Below are 12,704 nucleotides of genomic sequence, written 5' to 3'. Positions count from 1 at the left end.
GAAATGGCAAGAAACCTGGCGGGATTTATCCCACCGAGAGGCAGCCAGATTTTACTTTATGTAGACGACATTCTGCTGGCAGCCCCCACCCAGCAAGAATGCAGAGAAGATACCATAGCATTACTACAATTTTTAGCCATTCAAGGACACAAAGTAAACAAAAACAAACTGCAGCTTTGGAAAAAGCAGGTTAAATACCTGGGATATGTAATATCCAAAGAAGGCAGAATATTAGATGAAGACAGAAAAATAGCAATTTTACAAGCACCCAAACCAACTACCAAGAAGGAAATGATGTCCTTCCTAGGTACGACTAATTTTTGTTGGAGTTGGATTCCAAACTATGCCTTGGAATCTGCTCCACTGACCAACTTGATATACAAGAAACCTATAGCAGCACAAGATTTATTACAATGGACACCAGAAGCAGAATCAGCTTTCTGCAAACTGAAGCAATTGATAGCATCTTCATTAGTTTTAGGATTACCGAACTATCATAAACAATTTTTTCAAACTGTAGATTGTAAGCAAGGCTATATGACATCAGTGTTAACACAACAACATGGGGACAAGCAACGCCCCATAGCTTACTATTCATCACAGCTAGATCCTTGCCCCACTGTGTACAAGCAGTAGTCGCAGCTGCAATGGCAGTGTAGGCTTCAGCCTCAGTAGTATTGTTCCACCCTCTCACATTGAGAGTGCCTCATGCAGTCGCGATTATTTTACTGCAAGAAAAAGTAGCATATCTTTCTCCCGCTAGACATCTTTCCTGTATGACTATACTGTTGAGCCAACCTCATATGACAATTGAACGATGTACAACTTTGAATCCGTCAACCTTGCTCCCAACCCCTGCAGATTGCAAACCACACTGCTGCCTGCAGGAGATTGAGCAAAAGACACTGCCTAGAAAAGATCTTACAGATGTTCCCTTGGATGATGCCGAGGTGACATACTATGTGGACGGCTCATGCAAAAAGGGTCCTACAGGACAGAACCTAGTAGGATATGCAGTAGTCTCTGATACTGAGATTTTAGAAGCAAAGTCTTTACCACACAACCTGTCTGCACAAGCAGCAGAATTGATTGCCTTGACTCGAGCATGTACCTTAGCAAAGGGTAAATGTGTAAATATTTTTACTGCTAGCCAGTACGCTTTTTCTACTGTACATGTTTTTGCACAACAGTGGAAGAATAGAGGAATGATAACATCTACTGGCAAACCGATTAATCATGCGCAGTTTATTTTAGATTTATTAGAATCTATTCAGTTACCTCAGAAAGTAGCTATTTGTAAATGCGTAGCTCATACCAAACAACAGGATAGGATTTCAAAAGGTAATGCAAGGGCTGATACAGCTGCAAAGCAAGCAGCTCCAGCTCCAGAAGTATTTCTTTTGAGTGAGGAATTACAACCTTCTGAGATTTTAGATTTAGAAATGTTAAAAACAATGCAGACACTCACTATGAAAATAGAGAAACAGAAATGGGAAAAACGAGGAGCAATTCTTGAGAAAGGGCTGTACATCTCCAAGGAAGGAAAACCAATTTTACCATCTAACTTGTTTAGATATGCAGCTTTGTTGAGCCATGGGCAGTGCCATGTCTCAACAGGGGGGATGGTACAGTTAGTGAATCGAGTGTTTACGACGTATGGATTTACAAACTACACAAAAAAATTTTGTGCAGCATGCCATGTTTGCAACAGGCATCATGCACAAGGGGCACTGAAGCCTAAGCAAGGGAGTTTCCCTGCACTACCGTACCCGTTCCATACTATTTGTATGGATTTCATAGAACTAAACAAATGCGAAAATAAAAAGTACTGTCTTGTCATTATAGATATGTTTTCCAAATGGGTGGAAGCTTTTCCGACCAAAAATCCAGATGCAGCTACTGTTGCAAAAGTCCTTGTTAAAGAAATTATTCCTAGATTTGGCATACCGGAAAATATCTACAGTGACAATGGCACACACTTTGTAAATCAAACCATGCAACAGTTGAGTCAATATTTCGGAATTTCATTAAAGAACCATTGTGCATATCACCCCCAATCTGCAGGATTAGTAGAGAGGCATAATGGGGTTCTGAAAAATATGCTTAGGAAATTGATTAGTGAGACACAGAAGAACTGGGTGCACTGTCTGCCTCTGGCATTGTTGAGCATGAGAACTGTTCCAAATGCAAAGGGGTTAACTCCTTTTGAAACACTGTTTGGGAGGGCATATTATATACCTCAGTAGAAGCCTCTCATGCCTGCAGACCAGGAGGCTGACAGTTCACTTGCAGAGTATATGAGGCGATTTTTGAATAACAAACTTCTGCAGTTAAATTCTGTTTCAGATAAAGAACAGACCAGACCATTGGAAGCAGTAGTACAACCAGGATCGTGGATTTGGGTGAAGGTCATGAAGAAAAGCAATTGGAGTTTACCAAAGTGGGAAGAACCGTTCCAAGTTTTGCTGGCAACACCCACTGCAGTCAAGATAGCTGAACGTGTATCCTGGATCCATTTGACGCACTGCAAACTGGTCAAAAACTTTCAACTGGACAAAAACCTTGTTTCTGTTATGCAACGAGAACAAAATGACCAGGTATAGAGTAAACAGGGATGCAGAACAACCCCAGAAAAATTGCATGATCAAACTCTTAGCTATACTGATAACAATGAACTTTTTGCTGTGGCCTTTCCTTTTTTCAGCCACACGAGTTGAACTGAACAAACGTGATGCGTTACTCATAGACTGGCATCCAAACTTTAACACTTACCAAGCAATTAAATATGTGTATGCTGAGACTTTTAATGTTTCGAACTGCTGGATTTGCACAGCTATACCAACAGCATACGGGGGATAATTGATGACTGCTGTCCCCCTAGGGGTCAATGAGACCTGGGAAAATTTGATTTTTGATACTACACCTGTAAAATCACAAGACAAAATAGCATTGTACCTACCTGTTACACAAAAAGGAATTGTATGTTTTTACAAGAATGACACTATTCAGGTGGGTTGGAGCAATTGCAATGTGACTGTTTCTTATAAATGTTATATTAAGACTAATAAGGCAGAAACTATCTGTGATGCAAACTATGACTCATATCTTGAAAAAATGCAAAAAACTGTTAGTGAAATACAGCATAATCCTGTTCTTTTGAAGCAACTTTCTATTATTGACAAGAAAATGTTTCATGCAGGGCAAGCATATATCAATACTAAAGTAGAGAATTGTTATTTTGTTTGTGGGAAAAAGGCATACAAATGGTTACCTGAGAATTGGTCCGGCAGTTGTTTTTTGGGTTGCCTGGTTCCGGCCATACGACACACTGCAGCTTTGCCTCGAGGGAAAATTCGAAACGTCAGAGAGGTCAGCAGTAAACCTGGAAATCCAATCAAGAGACCTGAGAATCCAATGGGACGAATCGAAGCAGGATGGAGAAACCATAATTCCGTGAAGAACAAAGATAAACTAACACACATGGACTTGAGTGACACTATTATATCATGGGCAGGCATAGCCCCTGCATATGGCGCAGTAAAATCAATTTTAGAGCTGAGAAAACTGTCTAAACTTCTTGAAGTTATGAGCAATGCAACTTTTTCTGCTCTCGAATTAGTGACTGATGAACTAAATGCTATGAGAACTGTGGTGCTTCAAAACCGCATGGCTCTCGACTTCACCCTAGCGGCGAGAGGTGGTACGTGCACTTTAATCAAAGAAGAATGCTGTTCGTATATTCCTGACAACCAGCATGAGATAAACGACCATCTTGAGGTGATTCAGCTAGTGTCGGCCATGACCAAACCAGGCCCAAACCCTCTGATGGACTTTTTCCAGAATTTGTTTGGGGGGTGGGGTTCCATCCTAATGAACATCCTGATTGCCATTTGTGTGGGATTACTCCTATTAGGAGCATGTATCTGTTGTGGTTTTCCCTGCATGAAAAAGTTAATCAAAGATTTTATAGACATGTCAGTTTCTGAGACTTTGTATCAAAATACTGAAACTGAAGAATTGTTGAAAAGTGAAACGCTTTCATAAGTCTAAACTAAATGACTCTCTTAACTGCAAATCTGAAATGGAAGAGGTTAGGAGAAGAAGCAAACCATTTATGCTTTCGAAAATAGAATAAAAAGTATTAACAGGGGGGAAATGTCAGAAAAATATGCATTTATGTATATGTTTAATGCTTATTAGAAGCTAAAAGGGTTAACACATTTTCATTCTATTTTATGTACAGCTTGATTCTGTATGAAATTATAAGATGCTTTTTCAAACTGCAGTATGCTTTCTGAAATTGCAAGATGCACCCTGACCTAGTATTTGTTAGCACAGCAAAATTCATGTTATGCCTTTTGGAAATGTACTGAGAAGCAGGTGATTATCTGCTAGGTCAGGAAAATGAATGAATAGTGAATGAATAGAACAATACTGTTTTCTATAGTATGATTGAATATGAACAATCAGCCTTGTTCGTGTTATGAGAACATGCACAGCTGCAGAAAAGAAGAGATACATCAAACAAAGACTGCTTGAAGAATCTGTACTTGCTTTGTGCTCAAATTAGCCATAGTACCTTGAATAGTAACATAACACAGTGGGAAGTTGTATCTAACCGGTGGTCATCAAGGCCACATTGTTTTTCTTAGGAAGTTTTTCATAAAATTGATAGTGCAAGCAGAAAATCATGGACAAACAGCTGCTATGAAGTAATGATGTTAGAACTTGTGATCTGTTACGTCAGCTTGGTAGGCAATGTCTTGTTAGAAAATGTATAAAGATGGATCTACTTCCTGATTTTATTTAGACAAACTCTGTATTAGCACGTTTTTGTCTCCTTGCTGCAAGATTAAAGTGCCTTAACCTGAACCTGCCGTGTATTGATCTTTTTGAAGTTAATTTTTCCTTTGACAATCTATATATATATATATATTTGCATGTTAATTACACCTTCAACCACGGGCCTGTTTCTGAGTGGTGTAACATGAAGTCCTCCTAGTTGTCTGTCCTTATAGATGAGTCATCATAACATGGCCACTCAGCTTAACCTGTCATGGCATGCTGAAGCACCATTACCCACTGTCATGCATCTCTACTTTACTACCAGCTGAGGAAAAGAAGAAGGGGGGGGGGATGTAAAAAGGGGGAAGAGTTAAAGCCATCAGTGACAACCCAGAAAGCCAATTACCAGCCTGTTTCCTCTTCTCTCCTGGTTGCACAGAATTTTCACCTATACATATATTATAAATTCTAATAGATGATTCAAATACAAATGTGAAACACCAAAGATTAGAAAAGAATTAATTTAAAATTATCAAATGTTTAAAATCATATTGAATATATAAATATAAAACCTAAAACAAATTTGTTCCACATTTTGTTATACATATTTTATATTTCAATGTGTAAGGTTTGTAAGAAAACAGAAAAATCAAGGATGAAAATGTACAAACCAAAGACCAATGATCTCCATCCTTGGTGAACCACACAGGATCCTTGTTATATAGATCCTAATGTTCTGCCACTGAGAATCTGACTGAAGGAGAGGCTGTAGCCATTCTGCAATTGACTGGGTTTCTTGATTTCTTAATGGCTGAGAGACTGGAAGCTCTTGAGCAACTTAAATGGGGAAGAATGACAGACCATGCCAGATGGAGACCTGGGAAGATTTGTTTGATTACAGCCAAATCTCTAAGGATGTAATACACAAATTGAAGCTTTGGGATGAAGCCCAAATCATTACTACCACCATGAATTATCAAAATATAACAAAAAGCTACTTCTTGCAAAGTTTACATAAACGTGTATAACCCATGCCTTCAACCTAAGCTTGCAAATCTTTAACAAAACACTTTGTGGCAGAGCTGATCCAAGACCAAATTTAGAAAGTTTGAGTGATTTCTTGCTCTGTGTGAAGCTTGAATCACAAAATAATGTCCCTGAATGACAATTCCCCTTTTCTCTGAAATAGAATGCATATAACATAAGAATCTGAGCATAAACTTAATGTATGTATCTCAAATATGCATTACAGCACAACATATCCATTCTTTTCAACACATTGATAGACTCTCATCAAACTAAATAAACCACACAGAGGACAAACAAAGTCTACTAAAGCCAAATTTGAGGTACATCTGTCCTTCCAGGCCAAGGAAAACCACAAAGCATTCTTTAGCTCAAAGGCAGTACACAATTATGTACAGAGCACATTGTTAATGGAGCCACCAATACCGAGCCAGAAGATATAGCATACCTACTGGCCAGCAAATTCAGGTCCAGCTTCACCATCTCTCCCCTTAACCTTCCCTCAAGAAATATCATTCAAATATAACTTACCCTAGTATCACTAGGGAACAGATCCTTAATGCTCTATCTAAGGCCAAGAACGCTGTATCAAAGGACCCTGACAATAGCCCAGGATGTCTCCTAAATAGCAAGAAACATAACCTTTCAGGGCCTCTGGAATTGCTATTTAACTGTAGCCTCAGAACAGGCTTTGTGCCTCATGAAAGATGACTAGCAACAGTCATCCTTCTGCACAAAGGTGAGCCATCTACAGTCCCGGGAAACTACAGACCCATAAGCCTTACTAGCTTCATATGCAAAGCCATGGAATTAATTATCATGGAAATGATCAGTAATGACATACTAAACCTCCAGACACTGGACCAACCCCAATATGTTTTCATCAAGGACAGCTCATGCCTTCTCCACCTGGTGGACTTCTTTGAGAATGTAACCAGAGCAATAGATGAGGACGAAATGGTTCACATTGCCTACCTTGATCTGGCCAAGGGATTTTATACAATGTCCAACTCAGGCATTGTTGATAAACTCAAAAAAATTGTTACAAACCTTTATGTTACCCGGTGGATGGCCAGGTGACTCACAGACAGGATCCAGGAAGTCAGAACTGGGGAGTGTACCTCTGCAAAAAGGCCAGCCACAAGTGGAGCTTCTCAGTGATCAGTCCTTGGACCACTCCTTTTTGATATTTACTTCTCTGAAGTCAATACAAATGTCAATGGTCTCTGGCTGACTAAATTTGCAGATGATTGCAAATTAGAAGCTGTCATTGAATACCCCACTGATGCAAATGTTCTCCAGGATAACCTGACACAGACAAACTGAAGTCAGAGCCATGGACTAAAACTAAACATCAAGAAATGCATAATAGTATGTTTTGTGAAGTCATCCACCCCTGGTAGCTATTATATTGACAACACACCTCTAACAGATGACACAGTAGTCAGGGACTTAGGGACACACATAGACAGTAATCTAGCCCTTGACCATCACATGTTTGAATTAGTGAGGAAATCATTCTTTGTTGTGCAACTTATAAACAAAGGTATGGCATCTAGGTCCAAGGAAGTCATTGTTCCACTGTATTAGTCTTTCATCAGCCCTATCGAGTACAACACTCTCTTTGGTATGTATCTGACCAGGCATATCCAACAATTGGCATGTCCACAGAGGTTCCTCACTAAAAGAATACAAGGCATAAGTAACATGTCCTATACAGACTGCCTTAAGGCCCTATCCCTGTATTCTGTCTCCTACAGGCTGTTGAGGGGAGATCTATGCCTGGCATACAAGGCATTGTCAGACACTACTCTGTTGTACATCCTGCATATCCACAAAACAAACAGCACTAGAATTATTCATTCTAAAGACAAACCTTGCCTGTGATATAAATAGGACAGGCTGGAGAGACAGGTGTTTAACATAGAGACTACTCTGTCTCTGGAACAGGATTCTCATCTATGTGAAGCAGAATCCCTCCCTAACCCAATTCAAGTGTTACTTGAACAACTGGATGGGGAAAAGGAAATTCATCCCTGGTTTGGCACCTATGTTTGTTTTATTTATTTAACATAAGTTAACCAGGAAAGTCCAACTTGGAATGAAGCCAATTTTCAGTGGAGGCCCCAGGAGAAATACTCCAGACCCATGTCTTTGTAACATGGGAGGAAACCGGAGTACCCGGAGGAAACCCACACGAATGCAGGGAGGACATGCAGACTCCAGACAGAATGCACCCCAGTTGAGAACTGAGCCAGAGAACCTCTTGCTGTGAGGCATCAGCACTACCACTGCACACTGTGCCGTCCATGACTCTAATGGACATGGGAAACCTGTAAATGGTTCATCTCCAAGGTCCCTGCTTGTAAATGTTTCATCTCTCAGTCCCCTGCTTATACTTATCAAGGGTACCAGAACTTGCCAGAGATTTGGAATGCATGCATAGGCTTAAAACAAAAAAAACTTGTGGTCGTTAGCCTAGTAAACTACTATGAATCTATGAAGCCAGATCAGAAGCCCTTCCAATCCTAAATAAATGTGATGAGGAACCAATTGTATTACAGCCTTGCTGTTTAAGTACCCTGCACAAGTGTGAATCTAAATCACTAGTGGTTATTTGGGAGCTGTCAATAAACATAAAATCTAAAGTATTAAAACTCAAGGAGGAAAATAAAGCTCAAAGGGGTGAACTCCAAGCAACTGGACAAACATCCCTTACCTTATCCAAATATACTTGCTGTCCAGTGTCCCTTTGCTCTGTCCTAGACTTGTGGATCCAGAGTAAAACTGCTTTGTAAGTAATTCCAATAACTCACTTATTCTGAAAGCACCTGACTACATCCAGGTAATCAAATTAGACCAAATAACATAATAATGGTAGGATCCAGATGTAGCATGTAATCCAAAAATAATTGACTTCAACAGAGCCATGTCAGATGGCTTAATTCTCTGTTAATCTGACTCAACCTTTTATAGCCCTCTAAAAAATCTAATATTAGTCTCATAATGTCTGTAATATTGAAAATTCTGAAAAATAAGCTTATTGTGACTAAATTGACTCAAACTGTGTAGGGAGACAAACCCACAGGTTAACAATAAGCTTCATACTGCAATATATACTGAAACAACCAAGCCTTGTCTTTGTTATGTAAAGCACTGTAAAATTGCATGAAGCACATGAGAGCTAAACTATAAGCCGCCCTTATGCTAAATGAGAAGAAATTCTAAAATCAGGAGAATGTCAGTCTTCTCCAGTTAACCAGAGTTCCTTGAGTATAGGTGGTATCTACCCTGTCTGCATTGGTAGTCATTTGCCTGAATCTTTCTAACTGCAAAGAAGACAGAGAATCTGGAAAATAATTTTACTTTCCTGTAATGAGCTCTGCAGTAAATGAAAGGATTCTTCTCAAACTAAGTAATACAAGAATTAACCTAGAAAGATCTGGAATATTTCTTTTTTAAAACTTTTACTACTACCTCTTTGTGGGACCTGAAAATTACTTTCTTGTTTTTAAGCTGCTTCTCCTTATGAAAACTGAAACCTCTATGAAAATGATATATCTTTCCTAGAATATGAATAAGAGTGAGACCAATGGCCATAACCATCTGCAGAATCCATGAATAACTTACAGGTTTCATTAGAATCCCACAGTCCCACCAAAAACAACAACCACTAAAATTAAGTAAGAAACTGGACCATAAACAGAAAACACCCCTTACTCTTCTGTTGACTCTGCTTTATTGTGCTTTTTGCAATCCCTCCATAAAATATCTACCAGGGAGTGGGTGAATGCTCTATCTGAATGTTCTATCTGGGAACAGGCCTCTCAACTGTACAGATTTTCACAGAATGTCCAGATTTTTGGCTCATATTTTTGGTCTGTTCCTCATAAAATTTATAGTTTTCTGGCAAATTACTGTGATGATCTGAGGACTGACGTTATTAAATAATGGGATACACTTGAGTTTTAGACTTCAAATCCTTCAGAAAATGTATGTTAAAACAAACCCTATTACTCTAGCAACTTTCTAAGTTTATAACAGCAATATTTAAACTATATCCCTATTTTTGGGTCTTTGTCTTTGTCCCCTCATTTTGTTGGGCTTTGTCCAGATTTCTTGTACTAAGAAGTTGAGAGGTATGCCTGGGAATATGGTTCTGCAGGAAAAATTCAATAGGTCTACCAACTCCATTACTAGACTGACTGAAACCATCTTAAAGAAAAGAAAATTTTGTTAGACAAGCAGATATTTTCCAGGCTTATTGAAAGGCAAGCAGAAGCAATGGTAAGCTGCTTCGATTTCAATCCCTAAAAATGTTAAAAGATTTCAAAGGTCATTCAACCTTGTCCAGGGCTAAGGGAATACCCAAAACTTTGCATAGCTCTAGTTTGCTTCTTGCTGTCCCCCTCCAGTGATTAGAGAATTACATAAGTAAAGTACTCCTGACTGGGAAGGGATTTTTCTTTTCAGTACCAAAACAGAGCTAAACTGAAGCACTTTGAACACCCCACAGTCATAGTGGTGTTGAAAAATAGTCATAATTAAACGGCATGCCGAAAACTGCCAAGTCTGGGGTCAGATTGGTAGCAGGAAAAATTCCAATTCGGTATCCACTTTGGCTAACCAAGGGTCTTCCAATTTTTTGAAGACTTGAACTGCATCATCCAGAGAAGAATAATGGACTCTAACATGGAACTTGTGGATGCCATCATTGACTGAGCAGTGTTCAAGATATGATAAATGGTGTATGAGGCAAAATTCCCATTCTATTTTCTCAGAGACTAGGCCAAGAAGTGAAATGATAAAGGATTCAAATAGTTTGAATTGGAAATGGTCAATTATCCTGGTCTTTTTTAACTTTTTTGCTGCTGAAGATTTCACTATTTCTTCTTTGTCAATGGCTGATTTTATATTCTAGAAATTAACTAACTTGTGACTTGCACTGGATTTCATCAAAAAGCTCATTTTGAACCCATGTATTGGCTCCAAAACAACTGACCTGTTTGAGTACTCTTTAAACAGTAGAGCTTGTGTGTTAATGGGAGAGTGATTCCAAGATGTCTTATTTAAGTCTATGAAAGGTGTAAGACTTGTTAAAACCCTAAAAAGCATTCCTGCCTTTGTCCACTTGTGCCTCAAGAAGTCCTTGAGCTTTGCTTGACATCAAACTAGTTGCAGAATTGCTCTTGCCTTCTTTGAACCAGCATTTAACTCTCAGTTGCCTACTTACACACACTTTGCAAATATGGGGGAATCTGCAAGCTGGCTACCAACAACTACCAAGCATTAAATGCCCAGCGGTCCTTAGATTTTGACACAGCCATGTCTTCAGGTTGCAAGAAGCTGGCTCTGGGTTTGTCAAACATGACACTGAGCCAAGTATCTATACATCTGAATTCCCATCTCAGTTGTATGCCTGATACATTGAGATTCCTAAATCTCTAATCATACCCAAGCCAAGAGGGACCTCCTTTGATGAAATGAGCATTTCTCCCTAATGATAAAGTAATTTAAAATAAATGGAGCTTATTTAGGTTCTCTCTCTCTCTATGATTACCACCATATAACATGCAAATCACAGAGCCCAACTATCCCAGAGCTTCACTTTTAGGTTCTTAGACTGATGTCTGCACAAAGTAGCAATGCATCTACCAAAAGTATGATCTAAATTATGTGATCAAATAAATCAATGTCGTCACCCTTCCAAATATTCTCCTTGGCACATTGGGTGATATAAACTGTGATACTCAGTCTTGTGGAACAACTGGATTGAACCCTGTCATTAGCCTCACTTTCCCTGTTAACCTTGCTGCCAGGTTTGAAAATCCATGTCTTGACTCCTCTACCCCAACAGGCAAAATTGGGAAGGAACCGCTATTTACGCTGTCTGGCCTGAGACTATCAGAGTTTTTTCTTGGAACAGACTCATCTTGCGCTAACACATTTCTATCCTCCACCAAATGTAAAAGCCTAGCCCTGTCTTCATTATTCAGAGTATCTCAAAAAGAATTCAAATATTCATCAGTCTAACTAATTTCACTATTTCTTTGACCTTACTTCTCTGCTAACATATCTGTACCTAATTGTGCAGCTATAAGCACCTTCCTTGCTTCTGAAGGAACTGATTCTTGTCTAAGCTTATGCTTCTGCCTTTTAGGTGCTGGGATCTCCCCTGGTGGTTATGACTCACATACTTGGTTGGTGGGCCTATTTCGTTTTGATAGCGATGGAATACCAGATTGAACATTCTCTTCACTAGCTTCCCTTTTCAAATAGTAAGTATGCCTCCAACCTCAATTTGACCTCATCTCTACATCAGAGCTTCTAAAAATGCCACAGTGTTGTGAATACCCAAGAAACAAATAATGCAGTTAATTTTCCAATAATACGTCACAGAAACCACAACAGTTAACCCATCATAATTCCAAATATTTTAACGTAAAGAGTTAAGTGATTAAAAGCCTCTGATAAACTGAATTTAATCTTGACTTATCCCTGCATATGTGGTGGTATTAATTGTAATAACAGTATATGAAAACTCAAAATTCTTTCTTGAAATACCACTACTCTTTTGAATTTATAGACATTTAAAAGAAAACAAAACCAGACCTTGATGCACCCACCACTCATGCCTCCAAGAAAACCTCAGAACCTCAACCCCTGAAATCCAAGGTAAATGTGATGGTAAAGTTGCCATACACAGCTACAAAAAAGCAAAGGATCCATTACTTAACAATGTACATTAAGTCATTGTATTAACCATGACGAAATCCTCCACTGGAGTAAACCTAAATGTGTGTTTGATGATAAAGAGTTAAAAGCAACTGTTTTCTGAGACTTGGCCAGATTTAAATTATAAGCCACTAGCTACCATAAAATACTGTAAGGAA

The sequence above is a fragment of the Protopterus annectens genome, chromosome 2.part1 (assembly GCF_019279795.1).
Source record: "Protopterus annectens isolate FY-2018-M chromosome 2.part1, PAN1.0, whole genome shotgun sequence".
NCBI lineage: Eukaryota > Metazoa > Chordata > Ceratodontiformes > Protopteridae > Protopterus > Protopterus annectens.
Note: the sequence above shows the minus strand (reverse complement) of the source record.